Source organism: Echinops telfairi, unplaced genomic scaffold (assembly GCF_000313985.2).
Source record: "Echinops telfairi isolate 266 unplaced genomic scaffold, ASM31398v2 ScPeMD7_7475;HRSCAF=8513, whole genome shotgun sequence".
NCBI classification, from domain to species: domain Eukaryota; kingdom Metazoa; phylum Chordata; class Mammalia; order Afrosoricida; family Tenrecidae; genus Echinops; species Echinops telfairi.
In genome coordinates this window covers 16,036,002-16,046,717 of record NW_022111379.1, presented here as the reverse complement: position 1 = coordinate 16,046,717, position 10,716 = coordinate 16,036,002, and positions in this window count along the sequence as shown.

Sequence of the window (10,716 nt, the reverse complement as noted above, 5' to 3'; positions counted from 1 at the left end):
ACCCCGAGGCCTTTGAATTAAGGAGCTGGCAAAGAATAGTGAAAGCACCATGGACGGCCAAAAAAAACCCAACACATCTGTCTTGGAAGAAGTACAGCCAGAGTGCTCCTCAGAAGCAAGGATGTCGAGACTTAGTCTCACACATTTCAGCCACGTTATCAGGAGAGACCAGTCCCTTGAAAAGAGCATCATACTTGGTGTAGTAGAGGGGTTGCAAAGAAGACCCCCCCCCCTTAACAAGACGGACTGAGCCAGTGGCCACACAATAGGCTCAAACATAAAAACAATAACGAGGAAGGTGCAAGACCAGGTGGTATTTTGTTCTGTTTTACTAAGGTCCCTATGGGTCAGAACCGACTCGGGACACCTAACAACAACACCAACCACACACGCCCCCCAAATACTCATTTCATAATCTGTAAAGTGGGCTTAATAATAGTCCTCACCTGTATCCCTTTCCTAGAGGCATCAGAACAAATTACTACAAACTGGGGGGGCTGAAAACAATAGAAACGTATTCTCTCCCACTGATGGAGGCTAGACGTCTGAAGCAAAGGGTTTCTCTGGGGGACAGTGGGCCCCATGCCTTTTGCACAGTTTATGGTGTTGCTGGCAATCTTTGGCTTTCAGTCATATCGCTCCAATTACTGTGAATTTTATTTGTTTGTTTTGGGTAATAATTACTCATAATTTCAAAATAATCATGGGCATAAGTATTGCAGGATGTCTTCAACTGAGTGATAGGAAATGATCAGCAGATGCTAGTAAAGAAGTCATAAGTATGGCTACTCGACGGTGGTGGTTAGCTGCGTTCTTGCAGAAAGTTTTTAAAAGGAGGGTGCAGAAAAGGGGGCAAGTCTTTCCCACGGAAGTTCACATGCCTTTCCCACCCATCATCATATGTCACCCTCCTTGTGTGCCTGTCTCTGTGCTTCTCTCCACAAGGACCTTAGTCATTTTGGACTAGAACCCACCCTAATCAGCGAAAGCCTCATCTGAACTTCATGACATTGGCAAAGACCCTATTTCCAAACAAAGTCACGCTCATCGAATGAGGAGTTAGGACTTCAATATCTCTTTTGTGGTTAGGTGATATCAAGCTGGTTCTGATTCATAGCAACCCTGTGCTCAACAGAAGGAAACCCCTCCTGGTCCGATGCCATTTTCACAAATATTGTTTGAGCCCATTGTTGCAGGCCATGTGTCCATCCATCTCCTGACAGTCTTCCTCTTTTCCCCTGACCAACTACTATGCCAAGTGTGCGGTCCTGCTCTGGGGACTCAGCCCTCCTGGTGACAGGTCCAAAGTACGTGAGACAGAGTCTCATTATCCATATTTCCTGGCATACATGAGTGAACCGCTCCAGTGCTGCTGCCAATTGTTGGAGCCTATCCATTGGTATCCCCTCTGTTCTTAGAGCTTTGGTTCTTGCCAATGCCTTTGCTACAGCTTGGACTTCTTCCTTCAGAATCATCAGTTCTTGATCGTATGCTCCCTCCTCAACCGATTCATTTTGGTACCATGATTCTGTGCATTCCTAACCCCTTTTGTGCTTCCTGCATCATTAAATGTTTTTCCCAAACTTTCAATATTTCAACTCAATGCTCACATTTTTTGTTTCTAGTTCTTTCACCTTGAGAAAGGGCCAAACGTGTTCTTCCCTTTTCCAGTGGCAAAAAACTTTGGTGGGTTTTTTTTATTTTAATTTTTCGCTCAACCTTAATTTTTTTATCAGAATTGTATAAGCCAACATAATCTATGTTTCTATGGTGTTGGCCATCATTTCTGTTGTTAATTGTCAGTCTTCTTTAATTAGGGCATGGACTAGATTAATTATGTCCTTGAGAATTAATATGGATGGCTCATCTTGTCTTGTCCCTTCTTAAAAGGAGTTATCTGTTTGTAAACTGCCAATTTCTTTGGGGCGTTGTCCCAATGTACTTCGTAAAGCCCCAGTGATTTCACCATTTTCCACCCAAGCTTCACTATATATGGGATGTTTGTTCTTGCTTCAAATTTTTTTCATTGAAATGCATTTATTAATTCTTTTTTAAATCATTTTATGGGGGGCTCGTACAACTCTTATCACGATCCATACATACATCCACTGTGTCAAGCACATTTGTACATTTGTTGCCCTCATCGTTCTCAAACATCTTGCTTCAATTTTAGTAGAACTTATGTTGCTCTGATAGGAGCTCTTTTGAAATGAATGCTTTATCCTAAGTGCCTCCAACTAGGTTCTCTTCAGACATGCTATACCAGAAACCACTGCCACGGAGTTGATTCCAGTGCATAGCTACCCTATATAGGGTTTCAAAGCCTATACATTTTTATAGAAGCATATAACCTCATCTGTTACCCCCCAAAAGGTTGATGGGTTTGAACCACGGACCTTCCAGTAGGCAGTCCAATGCTTATGCCACATCGCCACCAGGACTATTTTATAGCAAATTAGTATTCACTTATTTTGTGCAACAACAACAAAAATGAAGTCCATGCATTTTTTTCTCATAATACACATTGTTGTTCATGAACCTCTTGATATATAGAGATACATATCTCCTTGGTGGCATAGCGGGTTACGTGTTGGACTGCTAACCACAAGGGTTCCAACCCACCAGTAGCTCCTCAGGAGAAAAATGAGGCTTCTGCTCCCATCATGATGTCCAGCCTTGGAAACCCAAAAGGGCTGCTCACTCTGTCCTGGAGGGTCTCTGTGAGTCAGAATCAAGTGGATGGCGATGAGTTTCGTTTTATACGCGTACACGCGTATGCACACGTGGACATATCAGAAGCCTCTATGGAGTGGCAAAGGCAAAGCTGCAGAGCTGGGAAGATGAGAACAAGCTGCAGAGGTTTGGGAAATGGAAAGGAAGCCAGGGCGGCGAGAGCGTGTGAGTAAGGAGGTCAGAAAGAATGGGAGGCGAGGTGGGAGCTAGAGACAGTATGGTATGCCCTTGCAGATCTTGGTAAGGAATTGGGTCTTGGAGCTGCAGTACACACTGGGCTCTATGAAGCCTTGCAGTGCCTGACACCTTTTAAAAATCACCGTGGCTGCTGTGGAGACTTGTGGGGGGAGCGTGGAACCAGAGAAGCGATATTCCCAGCACTAAGCAGGCTCAGGGAACCCCAGGCTCACTCATGGCCCCCGACCTCATGGGGCTGTCGATCTTAAATAGAGGGGTCCTGGGGTCTCTTGGCTCCCCTGACCTTTGATCAGAGACAAACAAGGTGGAGACCTTGCTGGTCCCTGGGCTGAGAAACAAAAGAGGAAATGGGTCCTTTCCCCTGCCCTCCCAGCAACTCTCAGGCCTGCACTCAGCCATGGTTTCCTCCATCTCCCACCCCTGACACCTCTTTGTCTCTCCCAAGTCTCCCTGGCACTCAACTCCAGGTCGAGAGCACCTTCTCCAGGAGGACTTTCTAGCCCTCACGGTGAACAGTAGAAGTGGGTGATGTTGCTTCTTCTGCTTCATACAGACTGGTTTTGTTATCCAAGTCGTCTGTAAGCTTCCGGAAGGGAGAACAATGTCATCGCCTCTTCTCCCCCGGACCGAGCGTACCCCAGAGTTGGACGTAGAATAGAAGAAGCCCAGTAACCACTGATTTTAGGAAGATAAGTATTTGTGTTGCATTGACTGGGAGGAAATAAGATTTCATTAAACGGAGTTGCTCACAGGCATTGTCGTTAGTGAAGCAGGTGATGGTGAGCCTTGCAGAAAACTGGGGTGTAGGAAAAAGCTAGTAGAAGCTACCGAGTCTGTCAGCATGGCTTCAGCCCCAGCCACATGCCATGCGAGCCACAGCCTCTGTACTACAGCTAGCACACAAATTGTTCTAATTAACAATGAAAACCATTACAAAAAGCACGACACACTTCCCTCAAAAAAGACGAGTTTGGGGGTGATTGAAAGTGAACTATTCCACACAACTTCAGGAATCCCTTCCCCATGTATGAATGTGTAGACCCATCATTGCCTTTGAATTGTTCATATACATGTGTTTATGTGTACTCCTATGTATATATGAGAACATGTATTTGCCTATATGTATATACCTTGCTTATGTGTGTACCCATATTTGTTTATTCATACAACTGTGTGTGTGTGAGTGTGTAAGTCCCACCATAAACCCTGACTTCAAACAAGAACCCTACATTAAAGTCTTGCTGAGGCCACAAAATGTACTGTTTGACTATATTGCTTCAGTTTAGCCTCTCCCACGAGGTGATCTCATTTTATGAAATGCTCATTGATTTCATGGTCTGAATCTGTTCCCTGAGGCTGTCTGTTTTTCCCGGGTCCATCCCTAGCCTCCTAGACCTGCCACTGGAGATCACTGGCTTTGTGGGACAGAGAAATGGCAGTGGGCTCCACAAAGATTGACAGCCTTGGAAACACCACAGGGCAGTTCTACTCGGTCCTGCGAGATTGCTATGACTCAACAGCAGTGGGGTTTGTTTTGAGCCCCGCCCACCACCACCCAGCACTAGCCCTGGCCCTCGCTGTCTGCTTGCACAGCCTCGGCCAAGCACAGCAAACATGGTCACCTGCAGCTGCCACAGCACTGCTTTGTGTTTGGTCTTTCACCATATGTTCTTTAAAACAGTTTATGTTTACTTGTATGTTCTATGCAGAACATAACAGTCTTGTTCTTTGAGGAGGAAATACTAGACTGGTGGTTCAAGCTATAGGGATCAAAATTCCGAATTAAGCATTTTTCAAATATGAATCCGATGCAGAGAGCATGGGGTGTGAGGTGAGAGAGCCCTAATCCCATGGCAGAGGTAGAAGTGGTACATCGTGGGTCTCGAGCCCATTGCAGACCACTCATGGGAGGGGCTAACCGTCTGGTATCCATGCTGAAGTACTGGACCCCGAAGTTAGAAATAGGTACCCAACATTGTGATTTCCTACCCCAACACGCCTTTGTGGATGTGACTGTGGCTCTGTGTGTGTGTGTGTATGTGTGTGTGTGAGAGAAAGAGAGAGAGCTTTCTCAGATTATTTGCTCAGTATACAGATTGAATAAGTATGGTGAAAGATGGCAGCTGATATACACCTTTCCTGATTTCAACCATACAGCTCCCCCTTGTTCTGTTCCATGACAACACCCCTTGATCTATATCCAGGCTCCACACGCGCTCAATTAAGTGTTCTGGAATTCATACTCTTCACAAAGCCATCAATAGTTTGCATCCTTTGCAACGTCAACCAAATACTGAGTAAACATCTTTCCAGGATTCTCTTTCAGTCAAGACCCGTCTGACACCTGCAATGAGATCCACATTCCACATCCTCTTCTGAATCTGACTTGAATTTCTGGCAGTTCCCCGGCAATGTACTGGTGCAACCATGTTTTAGTTACTATCAGCGGAATTGTATTTGCATGTGCTATTCATGATATTGTTGATAACATCCACGTTCTGCTGGGTCACCTTTCTGAAGCACTGGGACAGATATGGAACCTAGCTGGGGTCAAGAGATATCAGTTCTGTGTGGTGAGCATCGGGGACCATAGAAGGGCCTTGGTGAGTGGATGTCATGGGGGGAAAATGAATCCTTTAGGAAAACAGTTACTGGGTGCCGCACAGCATAGTGTAACTTTAAAAGGAGAAAGCATGGGAGGGGCTCAGCAAGACTTATTGGTGACTGAAACTCTGTGCATGCATCTTAGGCACCACTAATACTGAGGAACAAGTTCGTAGGGGTATTGAGAGTTTACCAAACACAGTTCATGAGCAGTCACATCTAGTCCTCTCAATAACCCCTTGAAGTAGCCCTTCATACATCTCATTTACAGGTGATGTACCCGAGATGGCGTCTTACTGTCGGCAGTCCTTAGGAAGGCTTGAGCCAAGTCACTTTATGTTAACTTTTTAAAATATGACCCTTTTTTACATGATTTTTTCCCCCTCCAGGGGAAAGAGTGAAGTGAACTTGGGGTTGCATAACTGACCCTAGCAGGGTCTTTGTGGAGAAGTGGATCCATGCCATTTGAAATAATCCAGATTGTTCTTGGATGACCCTGTCATTATCCCTGGCTTCTGATGAGAAGGTTGATTGGATCCATAATATTCTTGAGATCAAATTATGGTTCCCCCACCCACCCCCAAAAAATGTGTTGGAGTCCTAATTCTGTGGATGTTATCCTGCTTGGAAATAGGGTAGTCTTCGTTATACGAGTATTCATTAGATTATGCCCAAGAAGGGTGAATTCTAAATATAGTCACTGATGAGTTATAAAAAGAGTAGTGAGGTAGTTAGTTTATTGTGCTAACGTGGCTGATAAACACATGTGGGGTTAATTGAAGGGCGAAGGGATAAATGGCTCGATGAGCCTTGCCTCTTGAGTTATCGGGTCTCTTGCTTTGTGATGGTTGGTCAAGGGTGCAGCTGCCTTAGCCAGTTCCCTGCTTTAGCTGGCAAGGCTGACTTCCTGCAAGACATCCCTAAGGAGAAGCCACATGGACCTACCCCGATGCAGCCCTGGGTGCTGTAGCAGCCGTGTGGAGACCCCTGCCAGTGCTGAGATGCTTACACATTCACTGACTCGGCTTTCCTCCTGCAGTCGGCATCATAGTGTGTGTTTTGTGAGATGGAGGAGGACTTTGTGGATTGGTGTTGGACATATGGGTTAAAGGGTTAATCTTGGACTTGTGGGCTTGGGCAGCACTGGGTTGGGATGTTTTCTTGATCGCACTTAATCTTTATATAAAACTCTCGCTTATACCTGGGTTTCTGTGGATTTGTTTCTCTAAAGTACCCAGACTAATACAAGTAGATTACATACATGGCAGGAAGATGGGCACCATGAGGACCATGTGCAAGTCAAGACACTCAAGGAACGCCCAGCACTACCTTGAAGGATAAAATCTGCCCGGATGGAGCCCTGATTTGGACTTTTCGTATCCACAACATTGCCACAGCAGATTTGAGTTCTTTAGAGGCACCTGTTTGGGAAGAACTAAGATAGTGTGTCACGTGCCGAATCCCGCCAGTAAAGGTGTGTCCAGCCATGTTCTTGGTGTTCTCTCAAGAGAATGTTCTCTCAAATTTTCCTCATTTTCACAATCTGGAGAAGCCAAGAACATCCATAACCATCCAGTGGGTGGTTTGTGTCTACTTCACTGTTCCTGCCTTACTTGTCTCTTCCCTCCCATTTAACAGAGCCCAACCGAGAGACAGAATGTGGCTTCGAAACTTTACTTGGAAATCTCCTCGGCTGGATAGTCATGTCCATCACTTACGTATTCTGATGCCTATTCAACAGTAGAGTGCAATTCATCCAGGTTTTCTGCCGCTGCATAACAAGGACCACATTTTCTCCGGTGACCAACAAGATGTTTCTCCTTCTCTTCTCCTTTCCATTAGCATTCTGCTCAAAACGATGTCTGTATTCTCTAATGCCATCCAAGTCTTCTCGATCATGCTCTCACTTCTTCTGAGCCCTCACCAGACCCGCCCTTCAAGTGCATGTTTGTATCAGCCACTTCTTTAGGGCAAGCTAGGCTTTTCCCATCATGCATCTCAAAAATTCTTCCAGCCTCTGACCGTTACTCATTTCCAAAGCCGTTTTCACAGTTTTAGGTATTTGTTACCATTGCACTCCACTTTCTGGAACCAAAACCTGAATTTATTTCTTACGACTGCTGTAACAAATTACCGCAAACCACGCCACTTAACACAAAGGACATGTATCCTTTCGTAATCCTGAAAGCTATATGCCTGAAATCAGCAGAGCCATGTTCTCTGAATGTCCCCAGGAAGAATCAGTCCTTCCTTCCTTGTTCCTAGCTTCTAATGACTGTGAGCAGTCTTTGACAGTCCTTGGCATTCCCTGGTGGGTGGGTTTAATTTCTGTCTTCAATCTTCACACAGTCTACAAAGTACAGAGATGACGCAAAATGAAAGAAAGCTGTTGAACTCCCAACGTCAGCAGGTTGATCGAGGTACTCCGAGGCAAGTATGTGCTACCAACCAAGAAACCAAGACAAATTAAGACTGACTCGAGGCACCAGCGGGCAGGCTACCCTTCCTGTCCAAAGACACAATGCACAGGCCATGGAGCCTCAGAGTATTGTTCTCAGGTCTTGACACTGCATGGAATTTTCCCTGTTTGATTTTGGACTTGCTTGGGATTAGTGGTCCCCTCATTCCTTTCACCTTCTCTCTATTCAAATGGGAATGTCTATCTTATCCTTGTTCCAACTTTGTATTTTGGAAGGAGGTGACTTGTTTTCTAGTTTCATGATCCACAGATGGAGAGAAATTTTACCCCAGGATGGTTTGCACTCAGTCTCCCACATAGCTAATGTAGATGAAATTTGGAATGTTCTGAGTTCATGATGTTTACATGAGATTTTGAACTTAGGATTGATGCTAAAATGGGCCTTCACCTGTTTGTTGGTGATGTGGCTGTAAGTGGTGGATGCCAACAGTTGAGTTGGTTCCAACACATAGCGACCCCAGGTACAATGAAATGAAGCATGGCCTGGTTCTGGGCCATCCTCACAATTGCTCTTATGTGTGAACTCATTGTTGGGGATAAGGTTATGTATTGGGGCACTCAAGAAGGATACTAACTTGTAGGGTCAGAAGGCAAACTGTAGTGGGTTTCATAGCATCCCTTCAAAAAAGGAATGTCTACTGAGAACCTCACAATGGGGCCTTATTTGGAAACACGGTATTTGCAAGTAAGGTATTATTTAATACGGTATTTGAAATGTAATCAATTAAGTTGTGGTCAAACTGGATTAGGATGTGCCCTAAATCCAAAGACGGCTGTGTTTCTAAGAAGAAAGAACACACAGACACACACAGAGGAAAGAAGATGAGATGAGAAGATGAGGGCAGAGATCGTGACGATGTGTCTACAAAATAAGAAATATGGAAGATTGCCGAGAGCCACCAGAAGCTAGGGAGAGGCAAGAAACGCTCTTCCCTAGAGTCTTCAGAGGAAACACGGGCCTACTGACACCCACACTTTGAACTACAAGTCTCCAGAATTATGAGAGTAACGTTTTGTTGTTTTGAGTTATTTGCTATAACAACCCTAGCAAATGAAACTTGATGGCTTAAAACCATGCCAGCCCTTTGTTTTCCTCATGCACCTTCCACTGGGGCAGGGTTTGGCCGGGACGGCTCACCTGTTCCATGTGGCCCCCGCCAGGACAACTGAGCTAGAACGAGGGGGTCCGCTTTGACTAGACTAACAAACCGGTGCTGGTTGTTAGCACCGACACTTAGGCAGGATGGGTAGGAGGGCCACTCCATAGGCTATTGGTTTCCTTAAAGGATGGTGGCTGCTTCTAAGACTAAGTGTTGCAGGAGCTCACACAGCAGCAGCACTGCCTTTGATGATGTCACTTAAAAAGTTTGCCTAATATCATTTCTGCCATAGTCGCAACTAGATTTAAGGGGGAGAAATATAGACTACCTCCCCACTTCTCAATGGGAGGATTTTCAAAATCACATTAAAGAACATGTGGGATGGGTATAATAGAAAATAAAATCTGCCACACAATGATAGACAGACTACTCACACTTGTGAATTAACTCATTGATTAATGAATAGTATTTGAGTACATACATGCTACCAGCCTGTGGTAAGTGGACTGGAGGAGCTCACAGTCTGCTGGTGCAGTCAGATAAGAAGTCAAGGGCTTACAAGGCTGTGAACCAAGTGTAATGATGGAGAGGGCAGCTATGGAAACTGGACCAAGACTACAGACTCACAGACCTGGGGCAAGAAGAGAGTCCGACAAGTTTTCCCGAGAAAGCACCGTCGAATCTGAGTCGTGAAGGATGAAAGGGTTCGGAGTGGAGGGAGAGGCCACAGGGAAGAGGAACGTCGCACATAGAGATGTGAGGGTAGAGAAGGACACAGATGATTCAGCTCCATTGTAATAATAAGCAACCGCCAAATCTCAGGCATTTCTGTGAATTATTCCTCGCTCCTATTAAATGTAGGGGGCACATTAGCTGTGATCGTGCTTCAAGTTGGGGCTCTGGTCCATGGTTCTTTTCAGGCGCCTACCTGGAATCCAAGGGCAAAATAAGAAAGCGTCCTGCTGGCAACTGGCAAGGCCTCTAACTCATTGGATGAGTTCCATGGCCACGCCCGATGGAACAGATGATGAATTGTAAATCACTCAGGGCGGAAGGAGCCTTCAGTAAGAATTGGGTGGCATGGAGTGATAAGCTGGATCAATATGCAGAGTCTCACGACAAGGGGTCTCATAAACTCACTCTCATTGTCAATGACAACTCACAGCGACCCGATAGGACAAGGTAGAACTGCCCCTGTGGGTTTCCAAGGCTGTAACTGTTCATGGGGCTAGACAGACCCATCTATCTCCCAAGAAGCATCTCGTGTCATCCAAAATTTGATCCTGAGGTCAGCAGGCCCTGTTAGAACAACTTAAACAGAAGAGTGTGTGTCTGTGCGCTAAAGCGGTGGCTCTGGCTGCCTCACAGATGAATGGATTTGGAAAGTCCCCAACACTGGGAGTTGAGAAGAACGGGGTAGGGAAGGTAAACTAAGATCTGTTTGATGCCTCTGATGTACCAGGTATGGCGGTGTGTCACTGCCAGTGAGTCGGCTCATGCTGAGGAAACACTTTCATTAAATAAAACCTTCCAGTGACCTCATTGCCACTGAGTCAATTCCTGCTCATAGTGACCCTATAGGACAGGCCAGAACTGTCCTTG